Source organism: Mus caroli, chromosome 4, assembly GCF_900094665.2.
Source record: "Mus caroli chromosome 4, CAROLI_EIJ_v1.1, whole genome shotgun sequence".
NCBI lineage: Eukaryota > Metazoa > Chordata > Mammalia > Rodentia > Muridae > Mus > Mus caroli.
This window is the reverse complement of record NC_034573.1, coordinates 140,269,789-140,292,798: the sequence shown is the minus strand read 5'-3', so window position 1 is coordinate 140,292,798 and position 23,010 is coordinate 140,269,789. Positions and strand designations below refer to the sequence as shown.

The 23,010-nt window shown below is 42.6% G+C and overlaps 1 protein-coding gene across 10 annotated transcripts in view; it reads right to left on the bottom strand.

Moving 5' to 3' along the window:
- The window catches only part of Rere (arginine-glutamic acid dipeptide repeats), a 342,546-nt gene that overhangs the window by 225,605 nt on the left and 93,931 nt on the right, over positions 1-23,010 (bottom strand). Inside the window, exon 1 of one of the 10 annotated variants that reach the window (XM_029475941.1) lies at positions 22,759-22,842. The exons of the other annotated variants lie outside the window; for them this stretch is intronic. The gene's annotated coding sequence lies outside the window, so the exon portion shown is untranslated. Of the gene's footprint in view, positions 1-22,758; positions 22,843-23,010 lie in introns of those variants that run through there. 10 annotated transcript variants of the gene reach the window in all.

The window sequence follows — 23,010 nt, the reverse complement described above, 5'->3', positions numbered from 1 at the left end:
AAAAAAAAAAAAAAGATTTACTTGGGAATAACTGAAGCAGTACTTGAGCTGGCTGATAAGCCATAATACACTATCATAAGAAGCAACAAAACAGCATTATAGGTGATGAGAGGAATTGAATCATGCAAAGGGTATCCAATTAAACAGATGCCCAGGGAATCCCACTGCACACTGGACGGCGCTAACTCACAGCAGCACTCCCTCACTGAGCAGCCGCTAGGCACTAAGCATCCTCAATGTTCTGTTTCACTTCTTCTTCACTGTACCAAGAGTAACAGTATTCATTTATCACTGGAACCAAGATACATCTGAGAGTAAACAGCCATAAATAGCAGTTATGCAGGAAAAATATGTGTAAACTAAACCAAACCATGCCATGGTAACATCTATAGCCTTATATAATTCAATAGGTGTTACTGTTATAGAAATGCCACAACAGCAAAAGCAGGCACAAAAAGGGGCTAAGCAAGCTGACTAAAATCACACACATGATGTTTCTTACATCTAGTTTACAACCCACCCTACAACACACTTGTGATGCTGAGATTAAACACAGGACCTTGTACACGGTATATAACTGCTCTTCCAGAGGGCTAAATCACCACCACCAGAGCCCATCTTCCCTGACTCCCATCCCTTCTCTCACCTACCTCTGTTTGTCTGTTTTCCAGAAAGGGTCACCATATGTAGACCAGGCTAACCTTGAACAGAGAACCACTCGCCTCTGCATCCCAAGTGCTGGGATTAAAGGTGCACACCATCATGCCTGGCCAGATCTTCACCACAAAGCTATCCTGCTTTAAATTATGTGCCCCAAAATTCCAGGTTAGCCCATGTAGTGAGCAAAGAAAACCCGGTGCTGTTGCAGACTATTAAAATTAAAATTAAAAAAAACAAAAACAAAAAGAAAACCTTTGAAAACCAGCAATGTTATCTGGCAGTGAGGATTATTTTCCATCATAAGTTGTTGAATGCCAGACCAAGCCTGATGATGGCTCTAAATCCTAGCACTTGGGAGGCAGAGGTAGACAGATCTCTTTAAAGCTTGTCTATATAGTGAGTTTCAGGCTAGCCACGATGGTGGGAGGGATGGAGTGTGAGAGCAACAACAGGAGAGATGGTTCAGCAATTAAAAGTGTATACTGTTCTTCTAGAGAACCTAAGTTTGGTCACAGCACCCACGTCAGGCTGCTTATAATTCCTGCTCCAGGCTGTCTGACGCCTCTGTGCATTCATGAGCGCGCACACACGCACGCACACACACGCACACCCACACCTATGCATGAATAAACATCGGGGACTGGAGAGACGGCTCTGTGTTTAAGCGCACTGACTGTTCTTTAAGAGGACCCAGGTTCAAATCCTAAGACCCACACGGCGGCTCACACTGTCTGTAACTCCAAGATCTGACACTCTCAAACAGACATGCAGGCAAAACACCAATGAAAATAAAAATAATAAACATAATTAAGTGTAATAAAAATAAATGTCAGAAACTGTTTTAGCATTCTCATTTAAAAACAAGGGGAGCTAGGTATGGTGGCACATGTCTTTAATCCCTGCACTTGGGAGGCAGTAGGCAGGCAGATCTCTGAGTTTGAGGCCTTCCAGTCTACACAGCAAACTCCAGAACAGCAAGGACTAGAGACCCTGTCTCAAAAAATAAAAATGAATAGTCTGAATTGGAAGGCCTTAGTGCCAGAAAAACAGCTGCAGCCCCACATGCAACAGGAAGGCACAGGTGAGCTGCTATAGCTGCGTGACTTGCTTTCAAAGGGAAATCAATTCTCTTTTCCTGTTCTCTTCTATACCAGCATGCCTGAGAAAGAAAATGTAATGACTTAGACTCCAGAGAAGGAAATGTTACTCTGACACTTGTATTCACAGTGTGAGGAATCAGGCACTCTCATAAGCAGCATCCTGCTGTGGAGAAGGCCTCAACACATGCCAGGAGTCACTGATGAGCTGCCAAGTGACACTGAGACATGGACTCAGCAGGTGAGAAGGAAAACTTTCCCGTCTGAAACTGATGTGGTGTAAGGTTGGTCCATCTGGCCAAACCTAACCATCCCAGTGAGGCAGCAATTCTCTACCTGTGTGGTCAGTAACCAGGAACACCATCAATCCCTCTGGGAGTTTTGTACACTCAATTCTCAGAATCCAGGGCTTACTGAAGGCCCCAATGTCAATGCCCAGAACAAAGGAGTCAAATGCAAAGAGGAGCCTTTGTAGCAGGAAGCCTTGGCAAAAGCTTTTGCTTTCATACACAGGAAGGCAAGACACTGAATGGCACGTTCTAAACAGGCCTTAAGAGAATTTCGAGAACTAAGTCTGATAGAGTATCAAATAGAAAACCTTAATTTCCTCCCTAAAGATAAAAGAGCAAACCTTAGCATACAATTAACAGCTCTACTAAAATTTTAAAACTATGTATTTTAGGGGCCAGAGAATAGCTCCATAGTTAAGAACACTCTTTCAGAGAACCCAGGCTCAATTTCCAATACCCACGTGACAGGCAGCTCCTAACTTTCTGTAACTCCAGTTTAAGGGGATCAGTTGCTCTCCTCTGGCTTCCCTGGGCACAAGCCATACACACGGTGTACAGACAAACATGCAGACAAAACCCTCATACACATGAATAAAACTGAAGACAGAGGAACAATTTTATCATCATAAACTGAAGCAGAAACGTTCGAGGAAGAAATGTCCTAGCATATTTCCAATAACAAATTTAAAACCTCAAAGGTTTTGTATATGTGTGTACATGCACATGTATGTGTACATTTGTGTGTCTCTGTGTATACACATGTTCCATGTCAGTACACATGGAGACTAGACAGACACTGGCATCATGTGCTTCTTTAGTTGATCTCTACCGTATTTTTGAGACAAGCTCTCTTACTGAACCTGGAGCTCACTGACTCAGCAAGACCAGCAAGCCAGTAAACTTTAAAATCCATCTGCATCCCAGATCGAGGATTAGGACTGGATATCGCACTGCCACACCTGGCTTCTTACAAGAACGCTGAGGCTCATGCAGCAAGCACCGTATCTCCCCAGCCCCATGTCACACCTTCAAATGGGAAGCCTTTGGTCATTACATACAGACCTGTGTTGCTTTGTACACTGCCTATAGCTGTTTATTCTATTCAGCCCAAGAAGAAAAATTCACAGTTCAGTGTAAAGGAAAGTTTTTCTGCAGTGGTGCCTTCAAGAACTGGAACTAGATATTTCTTTGTGTGTATGTGGGAGGGGGTGCGCTGTGCATATTGGATGCTTAGGAGCAGTCACGGTCTTATACCCATTTAGGTTCTGCTAGCACAACCCCAAGTTCTGATCAGCATTACAAAAAGAAAAGAAAAACCTCTCCAGATATCACCACATCATCTCTGGGAAACAAATTTGCCCACAAATGAGAACTTAAATACCTGTGTTATTTTATTCAAAATTATGCCTGACTAATATGGAATCCATAGACCTAACACCATTACTTCCTTGTTCTGCTAGCTGTGGGGTAGGGGCAACAGCATTACAAACACTCTAATGTGCCATGTTCTTTGTTCTCTAAAATAAACTGAACTGCCTGAAACAGTAATTATACAGATGTCTCAAGCTGAATCAGGAAAATAAAAGCAAACATCCCAAGAATCTGAAGGTTATTAGGAGCAAGCACTCCTTTGGTGACCCATTCTGCTTCTGGAGCAAGGAAGGGCTTCTGTTGATGCCCAACTCAGGAGAAAATGAGAAGTCAAGGGAAAGAGAAGTCAAATGCCTATAAGCCAAGTCCCTGGTCTGAACGCAGGAAAGAATTCTGAAGCACTGTTTCCATAGCACAACTGTAATGAGAACACTAAGAAAGGGAAAGAAAAACATAAGGTTGCAGAAATAATAGCTCAGCTGGTGAAATGTTTGCCCTGAAAGCAACAGGAACTAAGTTCAGTCCCCATTCAAGGAGAAAAAAGGGGAATTTATTAGGTGTTGGGTTTCAGATGCCTCACAGATAAGACACAGGCACGGGAAAAGGTCAGAAAGCTCTGGCTTACATATAAACCTAGCTAGCAGTCCTCAGCACAGGATCAGGGCCAGCGGTATTAAAATAAACTATCAGGAATAACAGTCAGGGTAGAAAAGACTACACTGGGGCTGGCCTTTACTTAGCACACACAAAGCTTCCAGCACTGCATAAACCAGGCACGATGGCACAGCACTTGGGAGGTGGAGGCAGAAGAATCATAATAAGAAAAAATGGGTAAGGGAAAGAGAAGGAGAAAAAAACAAAAAACAAACCTGAAACAAATAGGGTATTATGGGCAAGCCAGTAAGTTTGTGAAGGGGACTGGGGGAGGGGGAGCCATGGCATCTGCAATGGCAGGGTGATGGGAAGTGTGTATCAGGATGTCACTGGAAACCCGGACATGGAAACAATACACCAGTCTATTCACAGAGAAACTCTCATACTTAACAAGGGCCTATGAACAAACTCCAGATTAATGTTGTTACCAAATGCTACACTTAATAAAATCCAGGCAGCTCCAGTCCTGGCTGGTTCCCACTGGAGAAAGATATATTGGATAGAAACATTTCCCCCTGCTGTTTCTCAGGGAAATACAACAGCTGCCCAAATGAAAACTTTAGCCAAGTTAGAAAAATTAAAGAAGAAAAACTGCTTGAATGAATCTCACACAGCAAAATAAAAAGTGTTAAAAGACTGTGAAACCAGCTTTCGTGTATTTTGAGACCCTGGGTGAAGATGTGAAGACTTACTTAATGGCAAACACCTAAGTGTAAAGCAGAATCATGGGCTGGGAAGACAGCATCAGCCTTGCATGGGCTGACAGCGCACCTGCCGGTCCTAGGACTGGGAAAGCAGAAACACCAGGATCTTTGAGATTCTCTGGCATCTAACCTAGCCTACTGGGCCAATCCCAGACAGTGATAAGACTGTCTCAAACAAACCAGACAAAATGGCCAGGGCAAGTGACTGTTAAAAGCCATTAAACTCATCAGAGTTTTGCCACAAAACTCTGATGACCTGAATTTGAAGCCTGGAACCCCACATGGTAGGAGAAAATAAAGTGAAAGCTGTTCTCTGAGTTCCACATGTGTGCTGTGACAGGAGCACCCATCCCCAGGGAGCACACACGCACACACGCACACCCCCACCCACCCACCACAGCATGCACTATAGATGTGCACACAATATAAGGGAGAAGTCTGGAGAGCGCTGGCAAATGTGCCCCAGGGGGTCCTCAAGCCTCTACATGCACATGTGTATTCACGCACACAAGTGAAATGCCAACCCAAGAAAACAAAGTGAGACATGGTGGTAGGTTTAACAGTGATATAAAAACTGGTGTACAAGCTGAATCCGAAATGATTGAGTGAAATGCAGCAAAGTTGACATAATATTCATGAAGACAGTTTGTAAATACCTGATACCTTTAATTAAATTTTTTCTAAAAAAAATCTATATGTAAATTATTCAACAGTAGAAGTTATTTAGTAAACAGGAACAGGCTAAAAGTGATGTGTAACAGTAAAGAGCAGGTTAATGGCTTGGGTGCAGCTCAGTTAGTACAGTGTTTGGGTAATATCCTTCAAGTCCTGGGTTGGCTCCCCAGCACAGTATAAACCAATCACAGTGACAACAGCACTTGAGGGGTGTGGAGGCTAGACCCTGAAGGAGGATGAGCAGGACCTGTGGGTTAAATGGCTCTACGCCAATTTTAAAAGAATAGAGTGGCTAATGTGGAAACACACCTCAGGAGTAGAGCTGAGTATGCCGGCTGTACTGTCACCTGCTTCCTGCTGGGAGCACTCCCATTCCTACCGGAACGGCAAAATTACGCCCAGGACAGCCAGCCAGCCTCCTAGAACATCAGCTAAGGCTTCGACTGCCTGCCTGGTATCAACAGGACTATTCCTAAGATGTGCAGCCTGAGCTATACTTTGCTTCTGACCCAAAACATTAAGCCCACTGTATTTCCATTTTCCATGTCTACTGTCGAAATAAAATTAACACAATAACTTAAAGTAAGTATCAATAAGTCAGACTTAACAAAATAGGAAGAAAGGTGGCAACTGCCTTAGATCAGGTGTTTTGCCAGAGATCTGCAGGAGTGAAGGAACCGGGAATCGGTAATCAGTGTTAAAAGCATCAGGAAGGCGGCAAGTCTAGATTCCTCCTGATGGAGGAACTTTTAATGTCTACCCTAGAATCCAAGAACAAACTCACCCTTCTCATGACAGCAGTGATTTGTTTATGACTCCTAGCTTTATAGGATGATGAAATGCCTCACAGAGAGCAGACCCCAGCCCTGCTCAGCATCTAACAGTAGGCAATGAGAAGCCCCTTTAGCCCCTATTCCAAACAGACTCCCTGAGATTTTAAAGCAGCCAGTTACAAGGCCACATCATGCGTTTCCAACGAAAATGTAGCTCCTTCCTAAAGCACCTTCATGAGAAGACGCTGTCACTTCAAACACCATCGACTTGTAAGACAACGGATGCCAAAAGATAAGTGCCAAAAGGAGAAAAATAATGTTTCTTTGAAGAGTGGAGAAAAGGTAATGCTGCGAACATTTTATATTAAAGCATCCGAGATTACATCAGCAGAATGTGGCCTTAAATGTTACCTTTAGTTTAATAGCACCTACAAAGGTACAGCTTTTCCCATAAGCTTTAAGGTTTAAGCAAGTCATCACCTTGCTATCTATAAATTATTAACATAGGCTGTTAGTATCACTAAGTTAAGAGAGATCCTCTTGCCAGGTGTGGTGCCTTTAATCCCAGCACTCAGGAGGCAGAGGCAGTTGGATCTCTGAGTTCAAGACCAGCCTGGTCTACAAAGCCAGGACTGTTACATATAGAAACCCTGTCTTGATAAAGCAAACAAACAAAGAGAGTGCTCCCTCATTCACAGAACTGAACATTATCATTAAAAGATAATTTCATTTTAATTTCTTTTTCAAGGTTTAAAAAATGAAACAAAACAAAACAAAAAACAAACCCAGCTATGTCCTTACCAATCTAAACCACCTAATTACTGCTGGAGGAGGAGGAGGGGGCGAGGAAGGAGGAGAGCTGAGTAATTGGGGTGTGGAAGCAGAGAGCAGGAAGATGGAGATGCAGACCAGCCTCAGTTGCCATGGAAAGTTAGAGCAGCAGAACAGGACAAGCAGATCTCCCAACAAGATGGGCACAGGCCTTGTGCTGACAGGCTTAATCAATACCACACAGCTCTTTCTAAGCTTTGATCTCATATAGTGCAACATAAAAAATGGACAGATACGGTAATTAAATACAGCCTGGATCCCAACTGTTCAAAGCTAAGTATCCTTGATCAACTTCCTCAAAATTAAACCTTTAAGCTAGTATTCATTCCATACGCTAGAACCAATCACAAAATTACCAGATGCCCCGTTTATTGCCCAATGTAAATGCACACTGAAGAGCTTCAGGCTCTGGTGAGCTTTAAGGGCAGCTGGAAAATGCAGGCAACACTTCAGAACATAAACTACCAAAACAACAGACAAGCGGCCTGTAGTGAGGACTGAAATGGAACAGGAGCAGAGCCATGCAGCATTTTCAAGAAAATTCTCACACACACCAACACACAGCACTTTGTGGGGAAAGCGTTCAATGGGCAACTGTCACTTTTGGTTCACGTTAATCCGATCATGTCCATGAGACTTGGGAAATGCACAGACCTTTTCCTTGCTCTCCCCTAATCTACTTCACAAACTCCAAACCAATGGACAGTATGACTAGCCACCTAGATAGACACCGTGCCATTTGCAGTAATCAGTAATTTATGCTATTTTTTAACCAGCTAGGTATGGTTTATGCTGTCTTCCCTATGGGCTTGTCACTTCAAATATTTTGACAAAATAAAAAGATACAGAGTATGTAAGGAGTATCTCAGAGTACAAAGAATTGTAGACTTATGAAGAAAATAAAATGAAAAGCTAGCTCTTGTCTGTGGAAAAAGTACAGACATCATCAACAGTAGATAAGAAGATTTTCAAAGCACTTTGAGGAGCCCCATTTCCAAACCCTTCACATAGTGAATTCTGCTCTCTACTGGGATCAGCAACAATGCAGTACTCTATAGTCTCTGACACCATAAACATGTCCTGCAAATGTAAGGCTTGGCCATCAGCCTGGTGGAACCCAGACCTGTCTGGAATTTGAAATGCTGAAGGTAAACAAAGTAATAACAGAAGTCCAATCAGGTAAGAAAGAAGGAAGCATGGGGTGTGGGTGGGACGCTGCCTGCTATCAGGCTCTCACTATCACACAGCAGAAAATACAATCTGACTCCAAAAAAGACAAGAACAGAAAAATATTTTGGAGACCCAGGGGAAATAAAGCCAGATGAGTGGATGTTGTGCCTGAGACACCAAGCACAGAACAAAGCACAGAAAACGTACACATTCTCCAAGCCAGATTGCTCAGGAAAACACACAGACAGACAGACAGACAATTAGTTAAAAAATATCAGTCCTGACAGGTAACCCCAAACTAGCAAGCACAATATTATTATCAAAAACCTGTGTGTAGCCTGGCATGTTGGTGCATGCCTTTAACCAGGAAGCAGGAATACGTAGATCTCTGTGCGTTCAAAGCCATATTCTACAAAGTGAGTTCCAGGAAAGCCAGGTATAAATAGTGAGACCCTGTTTCTAAATAACCAAAAACCAAAGAAACCAGGTAAAGTTGAGTACAGCACACATCATTTATAAATATCCCTTAATATTTACTTTGTAAGCTGTCATACAAAAGCCTCAGAAGGTCACAGATAAGAACACTTTCACATTGGTCATCAACAAAATGAAAACCTTCGGAAATCCCAGCTGCTGCATCCACATTCTAAAGTTTACAAATGGTCACTGCCATTGGTCACCCAGGAAGAAGAGGAGCAGGAAGAGAAGCAATCTGAAAAGTGCTTGGTGGATTTGACTCCTAGATACCCACCAAATCCCCATGTGACTACCCACCCACTGAACAGGTTTGAAAAGGTAACAAACAGGGTCAACTGGCCTTTGCTAGCACATTGCTGGCTCCATTTAAACAGCTGTGTTGAAGAATGACTCTGTTAAAAGGAAAAACAAAACAAAACAAAACAAAAAAAAACAAAAAAAAACACCACTCCTACATGGCAAGCCAGATTTTTTTTTCTTACTATAACGAAAGAGAGCACATACCTGAACCCCTGCCATTCAGCAGATAATGTGTTCAAAGTTAACCTAGGCTACCATGTCTGTCTGAAAAGAACCAAAAGGAAAAAGTATCGTTCTGCATAGAACGCTTACCTACCATGTGCTAAGCTCTGGATTCAATCCCTACAGACAACAAATAAGTAAACGCATAAGCAGCCACCAAACTACTGAGGGGAATAGGACATCGAGTCCTTAAGAGGAAAGACTTTAATCCAAATGTCAACCTTAGGTATCAAGCCAGTGAGACTACCTCTGGCACACCCTTCACCAGGGGAAAAGGCAGAACCAACTTCAAACCAACCAAAGGACTGTCTCATAGAACAGAGAGGGTAGCATGCAAGGAACCGTTGCGGGGCTCCTCTATCAGACACAGAAAACTGGCAGAAGACTACCCCACCCACCTCGAGCCCCAATTCTTAAGACTTTATATAGAACAGCTATCTGTCTTCTATCTTGTTTTAATATTTTCATTCCATAGCTCATATATAAAATACTGACTCTTCCTTCAAGACAAGGCTACTGTGGTTGTTCTTCCTTCCCAACTCACCAACACAAGCCTTCCTGGGAACATCCTGTGTTTGGGCTTGCCCCTTCCCTCTTTCCCTAAGACAAAATGAAGATAATGGCACACGCCCTACAGGTGTGAGAAGACAATCTCTATAAACCAGCAATGGTAAGGAACTTTGTGGTTCCCACCTATAGAACCAGCTGTCAAGAATCTCCAGTGCAGGGCTGGAGAGATGGCTCACTGTTCTTCCAGAGGTCCTGAGTTCAATTCCCAGCAACCACATGGTGGCTCACAACCATCAGTAATGGGATCTGATGCCCTCTTCTGGTGTGTCTGAAGACAGCTACAGTATACTCATATAAATAAAATAGTAATTCTTTAAAAAAAAAAAAAAAAGAAAAAAAGAAAATGAAAAAAGAAAAAAAAAGACTCTCCAGTGGACCTCAGCAGAAGTCTCCAGGACATTTACTTTCCTAGTAAGAAACTTGCCTTCACTCCTCTAAAAGACCCTCCTAGCCACAAGTCAACTTCCCTTAGCCTAAAAAAACATGGTCTATTTAAAGCCGTAGGCCATATGTACCTTGAAAGCACACAAACATTTGATTGAGTGTAATTCATTAGATTTCATTTTTCATTAGCCACTGTATATATGGATTGTATATTCTTGAAACAGGAAGTGGCACCATTTGGAGGTGTGGCCTTGTTGGAACAGGTGTGTCACTGTAGGTGTAGGCATAAGATCCTCACCCTAGTTGCCTGGAAGACAGTCTTCCACTAGCAGCCTTTGGATGAAGATGTAAAACTCTCAGCTCCTCCTGCACCATGCCTTTCTGGATGCTGCCATGTTCCTGCCTTGATGATAATGGACTGAACCTCTGAACCTGTAAGCCAGCCCCAATTAAATGTTGGGTTTTTTGTAAGACTTGCCTTGGTCATGTCTGTTCACAGCAGTAAAACCCTAACTAAAACAGCCACTAGCAAGTTTTCCTCTTTCATAATCAAAGAGCACAAATTCTGAAGGTAAACTGATACGGTTCTCATTGACAGTTTTTGAGCCTTCTTTAAAAAATTATCTTCATTTATATGTATGTTTGTGTGCCTGTTGTCTATTTGTGCTATGCCGAAGGAGGCCTGATAGAGAGTTTAAGATCCTCTGGAACTGGAGTTACAGACAGTTATAAGCTGCCTGATGTGGGCACTGGGAACCAAACCTAGGTTCTGTGCAAGAGCAGCAAGTGTTCTTCGTCACTAGGTCATCTTCCAGCCTGTTTCTTGCTTTTTGAGATGTGGAGCTCACGATGTGATTACAGCTGGCATGAACTTGGGATCCTCCTGCTTCTGCTTTCCAAGAGCTGTGATTGTAGATTTACATTCAGTTTATGCAGTGATGGGAGGAGATCCAGGGCTCTGTGCCTGCTACACAAGCAGTCTTCTTACTACCAACGGCACTATCTACCTCCAGCTCTCTTTTCTTAAATACCTTTAAAAGGCTACTCTGCGGTTTTATCTTAAGTAAGCAGTAGCTCCCAATCTCACACATAATAATACTTTTATGCTCCTCCTTCATCTCAAATTTCTCTAAAAGGAAATACAATAATAAAAGAAGTGTCCACAACAGAGACTGTCTCAGATGTCACTCATTCAGGGTCAAGTCACTGAATCAAGGTCACTCTAGGGCTGTGATGAAAAATAGCTGGGTTACCAGCTACAAGACTATGGAGTTAATTAAACAAAATGTATAAACCAGTTCCTTGATCACACTTCCCAATTTTTAAGTCATTTCCAGCCAAGTATGTGCGTCCAGCAGCTACCATATCACAGACAGAACATGTTTGTCACTACAGAAAGTCCATTTCCACTGATATAGAGAGGAATGCATGTAGAAAAAGATACTAAGAATCCTATTTCATCAGCAAACTACTCTCTTTTAATCCCCCCTAATTGCTTCCAGTGAACCCTGGCACTTTACTGCTGTCTCTCGAAAAGGCAACAGATTATCATTCAAAGGAGAAAGCCAGAGAGTCCCATGGCAATCTGAATCTCTTGTCTTCCATTCTTTCAGCAATTTCCACAACTTGACCTGTGGACAAACGAGCACAGCTGCATTCCCCCCACTACACTGTATCCAAGGTAGCCATATCTGTGATCTTGTCTCAAGGTCCATTACCTTCCATGCTCAGCACCCCTTCTTTATAAATGCTCCTTCCCATACCAAGTGCCTCTGATGCCTGAACATATTCCCCTATCACTCTAAAAGCAGAGCTGAGAGTCTCTGACAGACAAGTTGTAAGCAATGACAATCTGAAAAACTCATGAATTTACCCAGTCTCAGAGGACTCTAGTGATCCTATTCAACAGTCCTGTGGTGGTGCAGGAGACTGCCCATTTTCCTGCATCATAAAAGCAGAGCCTTGATTTCTACAAAGTTGGTAAGCTACTTATGTATGTATAAAACAAGATGGTTGGCAGAGTTCTGCTTCCCTGTAAGACTGAAGCTTTTGAGAACATGTGTTTTCCATTGCTTTTTCTCAAGATGTTACAACACTACAAAGCACTCCGTGAGCATTACACCAATGTGACCTGCCATTGAGTTGATTATCACGGGAGTCTTATACAGGGGAAGAAAGGCACAGAAGAACTCATGGCTCTGAGCTTACATCCTTTATAAAACTGTCCCCAAGTTTCTGAACAAGAGCCAGGAGTGGTGGTGGTGGTGGTGGAGGAGGAGGGAGGTGGAGGAGGAGGGTGGAGGAGGAGGGTGGATCTCTGCAAGTTTGAAGCCAACCAAGACTACTGAGAAACTCTGTCTCAAAAGACAAACAACCTGAACTATAAAGTCTTCATGATGTAACACAATGGTAGAAGCTTTAAAACATGAACCTGGGAAGAACGTAAAAGACATCGGAGAAGAGGTGCATGCAGAAGACCTCCCCCAAGGGACAGAGCCAGTGGGAATGAGGGGAGTAAGATGAACTTGTCCTTGCTCAGTGATTACTATTCTTTGGGTTATTCTTTTATCACAAGCAGAAACACACTGAGCGTCTGCGCTCTGTTTCTCTAGAGCATTGACTTCTCTTCGCCCTCAAGTCCCAGATACTAATGGTGCCAGAGCAAAAAGGGCCAGCAGCACCTGTCACCAGAAGACAAAGCATGAGTGACTTCTAGCCAACGACCTTGTGAATCTGAGAAAATGAGCAAACCTAAGTGATGGTGTGGAAAACAAACTTACCCTGGGGTAGGATTTGACAAGCAGTAAGGAATAATTTAAGAACAAAACAGAAAAGGATATGGATTTAAAAGGAGGGGTGGTGGTGGAAGAGTCTAGGGGGATCTAAGCTGAACAGGCAGGGGACCAAAACTGTGGGCTCCAAGGCAAAAAGGATATAGTCTGTAAAAGGTAACAGCTCTGCTTAAATGGGTCTTGGGAGGAAGGGGGACAAATCAGGATAAAAGGAAAGAAAGGATTATACCACCCCCTCAAGAGTGAAGTCAGGTCCTGATTTAGAAGTGAGAGTACCCTTATCCACTGCTCATATCCAGCTCAGCTTAGAAATTGCAAACTAAGAACATTACAATCCAAGAAAAGATTGGGCACGTGCATATGTATGAATGTATGTGTATACTAATATATATACACACACACATATATATATACACAAAAATATATACACATGCACATCACTTCTCAATAATATAAGAGCCAGAAATATAAAAGTCCCACATTCTGCTTTGATACGTGTTTGGTTGGTTGGTTGATTTTTCTTTTTAAAGCATCCTGTACAAATGTTAAAATATGCCAGGCGTGGTGGTGCACACCTTTAATCCCAGCACTTGGGAGGCAGAGGCAGGCGGATTTCTGAGTTCCAGGCCAGCCTGATCTACAAAGTGAGTTCCAGGACAGCCAGGGCTACAGAGAAACCCTGTCTTGAAAAACAAACAAACAAACAAATGTTAAAATACAGATTAAATTTTTCAAAGGCTTAACCTTCTACCTGGGCAGCCAGAGAATGGGAGAAAAAAATAAAACAGAACAAAATAAAAATAAAAATCTGAAAACACTTCATAAAATAATTATAAGCACTGACACAAACAAATAGTAAAAATGGGGAATTGCCAAGAAATAGATTTCTTAGGCTTTTAAAACCATTTGTCTTCCCCAACTTCCCTAACAGAAACCACCCAGAAAGAAAAACAAACTAGAAGACGGAGCAACTACAGCAGAAAGCTGGGGACAAAGACTTGCAGTGGGCAGGCAGCACAGCCATAGCCAGGCAGGAACACTACACAAAAGGAACAAATTATAGCCATCTCATGGGCAACTATTCAGATAGTAAATTATTTACAATAACCAGGAATATTTCCATGATATTCTTGTCAAGTGATCGGAGTCAAGGGTTTTAGAAGCCACTGCTCACCTATTTGTTTTAAAGAGTAAGATAACTCGGACCTTCACTTTAACTAGGCTTTATTTGCCATAGTAAATATTTAAGTTTAGAATATCTAACATTATGGCAAAAAGGCAAATATTCACTTGGCGTAATCATTCTCTATATTATTCTATTTCCCCCATAAATACAAAATGAAAGGTAAAACCTAAAGTCCATGCCTAAATTTGACCACAGATTAAAATGTGCTTTTAAATTTATAAGCAAAATTATAAGGCTGTATATCAATCTATACAGGTCTCTCTCTTGGTCTCGAGCTCTCGCGCTCTTCTCTCTCTCTCTCTCTCTCTCTCTCTCTCTCTCTCCCCCCATCCCTCCCTCCCTCCCTCCCCCTCTCCCTCTCCACCCCCCCCCTTGCATGTGTGTGTTTTTAAGAACTGACATGACCTTACACCTAGGCAAAGACTCACAGACTCTACCATAGAACAACAGTCAGCCGTATGACTCCCACAGACACACGTCTCAATGTTTCCGTAGAAATAAGAAAGAGCATCCTTGGTTGGAATTCTAAGGCTATAAGGGATGTAGGCCCAGGATGAAGGAGAATCCTCATCCTTATTGGAAGACTTGGGCAACTACAATAATCCAACTAGGTTTTCAAATAACTAGGTTATTTTTTAAATAATTAATAATAATTAATAATAATAATTATTAATAATAAGCCAGTAAGTACTATCAACGCCACAGCAAAGACTTCCACAGCTCCTCTGTCATTGCAGCCTCCAAAGTCCCCGTGAGCTGGGCTGACTTCAGGCCACTGATAAGATAGGGATTTCTGTCTTCCTCACCCAAGGGCTTTGCTCCGTGTGACAGGGACTTGTTCCTTTCCTGAGAGTACAAACAGTGTGCACAACGCCAGTCTTGTATGCTCATTTCTTGACTGATAATTTATGGACTCTGATAGGATAAATTCTTCTAAATTCAATATAAATTGTGCTAACAAGCACAGCCTTTGGAATTGCTTAGCCTACACAATCAAGTTTCTGTTCTGAGCGACTATAAAAAACTGTCCTTGTACCAACTTTAATAACCCATCTAGTTGAATTTTACAGAAAAATTATTGCAATCACTTATTTTATGAATGCTTTCCTGGTTTGAGATTAAAATGTTCACTTAAGACTCCAGGTATACAGTGATGAAAATTGTTACCTACAAAATAAAAGTAACTTTCCTAATCCCACTAACACCTCTATATCTAGGAATTCAAGTTATGTGATTATTATGTTAGGCTCCTGCTGGGCAGGGGGAACCTGGAAGCTGGAGGGAGGAGAACCAAGAGCTCCTTGTCACTCTTCCTTGGTAGAGACAGAGGATTCAAAGCAGGCTACGTTAAATAAGAGCCATCTAAAACCCAGGAGTACCAACCTGTCACTAGGAGGAAGAAGCAGGTGGATGGATCCCTGTGAGTTCAAAGCAAGCCTGGTGTTCCTACTGAGTTTCATGCTAGCCAGGCTACACTGTAAGACCCAGTCTCAAAAAATATTAAGAAAAACAAACAAACAAGAGTAGGGTATGTATGTGTGTACACACACACACACACACACACGCACACACACGCATGAAGGGGGGGATGATATGGTTCATCAAGCAAAAGGTGACTGATTGTTGGGCAAACCTGGTGACCTGAGCTCCATCCTCAGGCCCATGCACAGCTAAGTGAAAAGAGAAAACTGATCTCACAAGTTTTCCTCCAACTTCTATAATCACACTGTGACACACTCGCCCACATGCATGTGCACACACTTGAAGAGATGAATGACTGACTAGTAAGTGACAAGCAAACACAAGAATCAGCAGAGACGCTAAGTGGTAGGGATCTTGCACCTGGCATATGCAGGGCTCTGAATCTGAGTCCTGGCAACTGTCGTCGTCTTTTTCCTTTCTGGCATTTAAAAAAAAAAAAGTCAAGAGCTCTAACTGTTCTTCCAGAGGTCCTGAGTTCAATTCCCAGCATCCACATGTTGGCTCACAACCATCTGTAATGGGACCTGATGCCCCACTTTTTAAAAAACTGTGTTTAACATTTGGAATCCACCACATGCCAATGCTTGGGGAAAGCCACAATTTCTCCAGACTATACCGCATTTCCACATGCTGTTCGTAATCACTGGATCATACCCTGAAGGGAATCATCAGGCACTGAAGGGTTTAATAGGCAACTCCCTGAGTCAGAGCACTGAAAGCAAGAGCTAAGCGTGAGCATGTAGTCAGTGCAGGCTATGGTTCTGAAGCATGAATTTAGTTCTGTCCTTACAGAGAACATGTGAAGATTGTGGAGGCATATTCTCTAAGACACCAAAAAGCACTGTATACAAATCTATTCTTAGGGGGCAGTGATGGTGCACACCTTTAATCTCAGCAAAGGCAGGTGGATCTCTGAGTTCCAGGCCAGCCTGGTCTACAGAGTGAGTTCCAGGACAGCCAGAGCTACAGAGAGAAACCCTGTCTCTAAATAAATAAATAAATAAATAAATACTTTAAAAATTGTGTTGTAATAAAGATTGTACAACTCTGTGGCTGTGTTTTTTAAACACATTCATTATTGTATGGTCTCAAAATAAATTGTCTGGTACGGGAATTTTATCCCCAATAAAATTTTTAAAAGAAAAAATAAGTTAAAGCTTTAATCTCAAAGGAATAGTTTTTAATATCATAAATAAAATCTAGTTACTGTTTATTCTGTTAAAATTTCAATGGAAAATAGAGCAAATGCAATGTCCTGGCAGCCTACAGACTTAGTAGAGAACCAAATTCTCTAAGAATGCATAACAGCATCTGAATTGGGTTTTGTTTTACTGTTATGGGATTTACCCCTCTGCAATTGCTTAAACTTTCTATCTTCTAACAATCAAGTTTTGGGGACTGGTGAGATGGCTCGGTGGTTAAGAGCACTGACTGCTCTTCTGGAGGTCCTGAGTTCAAATCCCAGCAACCACATGGTGGCTCACAACCATCCATAATGAGATCTGAAGACAGCTACAGTGTACTTACATACAATAAATAAATAAAATCTTTTTTTAAAAAATCAAGTTTTATCTACTTGAAGAAATGCCCTTAAACCACCCTTAGTGAATAACTATCACGTCACAGCAGGCATCCCCACACCCATCACTCATTGGCAATACTCAACACCTGAAAAATAAAAACAGTGTCTCGAGTCTAATTCAAATATCACATTTCTTATAATTATGACACCTCAAGGAATCTATATATTACAAAACTAACCGTCAGATCAAAGAGTTTACGTTCCTATTTTTTTCCAAGAATGATAAATCCAGTGTCTCCATCACTACAGGTACATTTCCCATGAGAACTGTCACAGATGCCTCCTCCCTAAACAGGAGACAACTACAATGCCTAAAAACAAATGTTTCGTTCTTCTAACCAAAGGAATTAAAAGAATGGCAAGCATGGAGTCCCCCGTGAGGGACCACCGATGGGTAGAAAAGTCAGAAAGCGCACCTGCTGGAGGTTAGCCGCCTGCAAAAGTGGTGTACGGGGCAACCAATCAACAGACCTCTCCAGACCTGGATTTGATCCTCTTCTTATTTTCTTCATGTTTTCTTTGTGTGCGTGTGTGTACAAGTGCGTTTACATGTGTGCACATAAACACAAAGGTCAGAGGACAGCTTGCAGATTGTTCTTCCCTTTCCACCCCGTGGAGCCTGATAAAGGAGCGCCATCATCCAGCTTGGCGGCAAAGGCTTTCCCTGCAGAGGGATCTCATGGCCCACAGAAAACAACTATACCCTGCTTCCTTCATAAGGCAGTCGTGAGGCCTGAAACAGAGTTCAGTGAAGGCTGTTCAGTAGATATAGCGACTTCTCCCAACAGAAGTACAATGTCTATTTCACTCTCCTAAAGCTCAGTATCCATCATAAGCTACTGAGGGAAGGCCTTGTATATTAACTCTGTAAAACGTGCTCCACACTCATCAACTGAATGTTGATGAATCAGCTGCTACAACAGAATGCTGGAGGCTGAAGGCTTTACAACAGAAACTCATCTCCCTTCGGTCTCCAGTGAGAGCCTGCACATGGGTGTTTCCTGGCTCAGCCTCTCAGGAGCGGCAGCTGCTCTCCCTTGCCCCCCTTCCCCCTTCCTGTCTTTACTGATCCCACCACAACATCAAGTTAGGGGTTAGATCTGGACAGCCTGGACTGCAGAACACAATTTAATGCATAGTATCTGCCTACACAAACTCTTTACTGTCTTTGGCAGAAATGAAATCTTTGTATTTATTTATATCTGCATCCATCTACGGGGAGGCAGGGTGGGTTAAAAGAAATGAAAATGATTTACTTTAAATACCAATAGCAGTGGCTAAGGGTTACCTAGAGTGCAGCTGAACTAGGTACTATTCTACAATGTTCCATTTCCCCTTCGAAAAGTAAGCTTGGTATAAAGATGAGAATCCACCGTTGCATCCATCCCCCACTGTATTACAAAGCTTCTCTTTTCCTTGACACAGAAAAACTGCAGGGCAAGAAGGAGACTAAGGTGAAATCAGGGATGAGGTGGTACATAAACCTACCCTGAGGTTCATTCTATACCTCGCCTTTAGAAACACAGAAGAAAACGGATCAGCTTCAAGGAGGCTAAGCCCTTTAGTTCAGGAAGTGAGATCCCTCTGTACCAAAAGATGCAAAGGCCTATGGGCCACTCCCCACCCCACCCCACCCCACCCCACCCCACCCCACCCCCAAACAAATAACCCCACACATAAAGTGTTTTACAAGTCTCAACAAACCGGGGGCTACAGAAGATTCAAGTAAAGCAAACCTGACAGAATAGGAATTACAGCACCAGAGCTGGAGGACGGCTCAGTGGTTAAGAGCACTGGCTGCTCTTCCAGAGGTCCCGAATTCAATTCCCAGCCACCACACGGTTTCTCACAACCGTCTGTAATGGGACCTGATGCCCTCTTCTATCTGATGCTTTCTTCTGGCATAGAACTATACATACTAGTAGAGTACGCATTTTTGTAAAATACATAGATAAATAAATCTTTAAAAAAAAAAAAAACTACAAAACCTTCCTCGTAATTCAAGCTCAGATTTAGGGCTCACTAGTGGTTCTGAATGACAGGTTTAAGGCTGGGCCACCATGGCTCCATAAACCAGCAACTACAAGCAGTGGGTATGCATCCAAACAGTTATATACTATGTTCCAGGACATGAGCCACACCCTACAGAAACACTCAAAGATGCCTCTGAAGAAAAACAAAGAACCTGGGCTGAAAAGACAATTCACTCAGTGCTTTGCCTGGGCTAAGAGGAGAAAGGAGATGGGGAGGAGCGAGTAAGAGTGCATGCACCAGCTAGAGGGACAGCTCAGCAGTCAGGAGCACAGGCTGCTCTGCCACAGGTCCTGAGTTCAAGTCCCAGCAACCACATGGTGGCTCACAGCCATCTGCAATGGGATCCCATGTCGTCTTTCTAGAGTATGTAAAGACAGTAACAGTGTAATCACATATATTAAATAAACAAATCTGGGTGCAGGGTGCATGTGCACACTCAAGAGACACTGAGCACAGCCTGTTGGGAAGGCCCACCAGAGGGATCACATGTTTAAAGACAACTTGGTCTTCATAGGAGGGAGTGCCAGGCCAACCAGGACTCAAAACAAAACAAAATCAAAAATTCAAAAAATAAAATAAGATAAAGCAAACAAGGCTCTGGCAACTAACTAAACACAATTAGTGTGATAACGAAATTCTGACAAAAGCTGGATCAATACAAAGTCAAAAAGCTCTAAACAAGCAGAACCAGACATTTCTCTAACACAGACAGCCGTGGTGCACTCAGCAAAGAGAAGTGCAAGGGGTTCGAGATCATCCTCTGCACCAGAGCCAGTACGGTGAGAGCCGTACAGTGGGAGCTATTTCAACAAGCAGGTGCATGGGGGAGCTCAATGGCTGGAGGGTGGAGGGAGAGGAGGCTGCTGCAAAAGTCTGGTGCCTCAGCCCCATCCTGCAAAGCCACAGAAAGGCGAACTGACTCAAGAGTTGTGATCTGACCTCCATAGACACAGACACCACAGTAGTAATTAAAATGTTACAAAGCAGACAGTAAGTATATCGTCCGTCCCTATCGCACAGACTGTTACAGCGGTATTTAAAGTCTCAGTCTCTGCTTAATGCTTAGGTTAGAGAAGTGAGCTCTTAGGTGTTCCTGCTGCTGTAGTTAACTGCTCCTTCCCTGCTATGTCAACAATGGATTCTTTATCTCTCTGCAATGATTATCCCAGAATAAACTCTTTTGGAAAAACTGTTCATTTTATTGTTTTTGTTTGTTTGTTCGTTTGTTTTTGAAACAGCATCTTACTAAAGAAAATACCCCACCCCAAAATCATAGCCCAAAACAGGCCCAAGGCTTCAAGATTCCTGCCACCCATAGAATTTCAGAAAGCAGCCAACCCCCACTACACTTCCTGGACCTCTGAGATCATAGAAACCAGGAACCTGATTTATCTTCCACCCTACAGTTCAGAAAAGCAATCTCTGGGCCTCTCAAGGCCACGAGCACATGACATGACACATGACACATCCCACACCCTCCAACAAGGACTGTGGTACAGTCCTCTCAGGTGAAAAAGCTGCACTCACCATTCTGAGGTCAAGCTGGGTCTGCCCTCTCATTTCCCTCACTATGTGAACGAGGCTGGCTTTACACCACAGAGATTCACCTGCCTCTGCCTCCAAAGTACTCTACAGGTGCATGCACACCACTATACCTGGCCCTAAACTGTTCATTTTTTACTAAGCAAATACTAATAGGTATAATTTAAGAGATTTATTAATTTGAGCCCCTTCCAAAAATACTTGTTAAATTTTCATAATAGGGGGGGAAAGCACTCATTTTGAAGAAAGATTTGGACACTGTACTAGTGTTCACTATCAACCTGACAATCAGACCTGCAGGCAGCACCCTTCCCGGACTGAGTCTCAGTGCTGTGTAAACGGGGAAAGGGAGCTAGCTGAGCAGCTGTTTGCCTTGGTCTTCCCCACTCTCTGCCTCATGAATGAGGTCACATCACCAGGTCTCTAAGCTTAAGCTTATGCTGCTGTGTTGTCCCCACCATGGCAGTCTGCAACCTGGAACTTTGAGCCAAAATAAACCCTGCTCCCTTAAGTTGTTTTGGCCAAATATTTTTATCATAGCAATATAAAAAGAAACCAAGACAGAAATTTAATTTTTTGTCTTTGTTGGCTGGTTGGTGATACCAAAAACTCCAAAAAGTTCACTACATACTACACATGCATGACATGCCAACTACATATGATACGTTTCAATGTTTAAAAGGAAAAGACTAATGAGTAAATTGAATGACCCGCCTTTCCAGGGCTGCAAAGGTGGCTCAGCAGTTGGGTACACTTGCAGAGGACCCAGTTTTGAATCCCAGTACATACATGGCATCAGACAATCGGCTCTAACTTTAGTTCCAAGGGATCTGATGATCTTCTGGCCTCCTCAGGCACAGGCACACATGTGCTACACAGACATAATGCAGGCAAAACACCCATACACATACAATGAAAATTTCTCCAACCTTGGTCATATAAAAAGAACCTAATCTACTCCTCCTGTTCTTTATGCACAGAATAAATTGGTCTGAGAAGTCCTAAAGACCGTGTTAGAGGGCATAACTTCAATTGTCATTTTATTCAAAGGCATACAACTCACTTCTGATGCTGACACTCAAGCCCAGCAGAGACCTGTTTCCACCCATCTATTTTTAAATTATTAGCAGATAATCCGGTGGCTTCGTGGTAAAAGCAGCTGTGAACACAGCAGCACACACCACTGGAGGCTTCTGACTTGACAGTGTGGCAAATGCACGGTGAGTGTGTGCCCTCTTTTACTCCTTTAAAGCTCGGCAGCCACAGAGAAACTACCACCTTTAATACCCAGATCACTAAGAGCTCACTGGCTTTGGGAAAGCAAGATGTGAGAAACAGGTCTGTTTGCTGCAGAACTGAGCAACGAGTGCAAATGTTAATGGCATGAACACTTGGCTTTCACATCAAGATCTAAACATACCACAAATTCTTTAAAATATCCACAGAGAACTTACAATTACCAAAATTAAAATGTTTCTTTCTAAAGTTGCTTATAGTCATTGCCTAATTTTACCCACCAACCCCAAACATGGCTGCCATATAAGCACCATACAATTGTACAGCCCTTCTAACGCACTAAGCAGGTAGCAGTACTAAACCTCAGCCTCTCTTGCCAGCATCCTTTTGTTCCAGCTCGGAGGCCGAACCTCTCACCTCTAAGAGTGCTCACTACTCATCCTTTATTAACTAACAGCATCCACTTCAAACAGACTGGGGGCATAGAGGCCATCAGGATGGTTCAGCAGGTAAGGTACCATGCCCCCAAGTCTGATGAGCGTCTCCTAGGACCACACAGTATATAGAGAACAACTCCTGAACATTGTCCTCTGACCTCCACACATGCTCTGTGACATGTGTAACACACACACACACACACACACACACACACAAAATTTAAAAACTTTAAAAGAATAAGGATTTGCAAAAGAAAACAAAACAAAAACCTATCCTTCTTCTTTGTACCTGATGGAATGTTTTAAACACTTTATATAAATGTTATCTGATTTTTCTTCAACTTCAGTTATCTTCAAGGAAACTTAATTAGCCCAAGTGTCTCATCACACAACTTTCAATGAAACATTAGGATCACCAGTTTCATACCTGCACACAACGAGAACAAGAAAGGAGTGGTTAATGAGCTGTATCTACAAGTCCTCCTTGCAGTTGTACAACAAAAATACTGCAATCAAAGTTGACACCAGTGCGAGAGTGGAG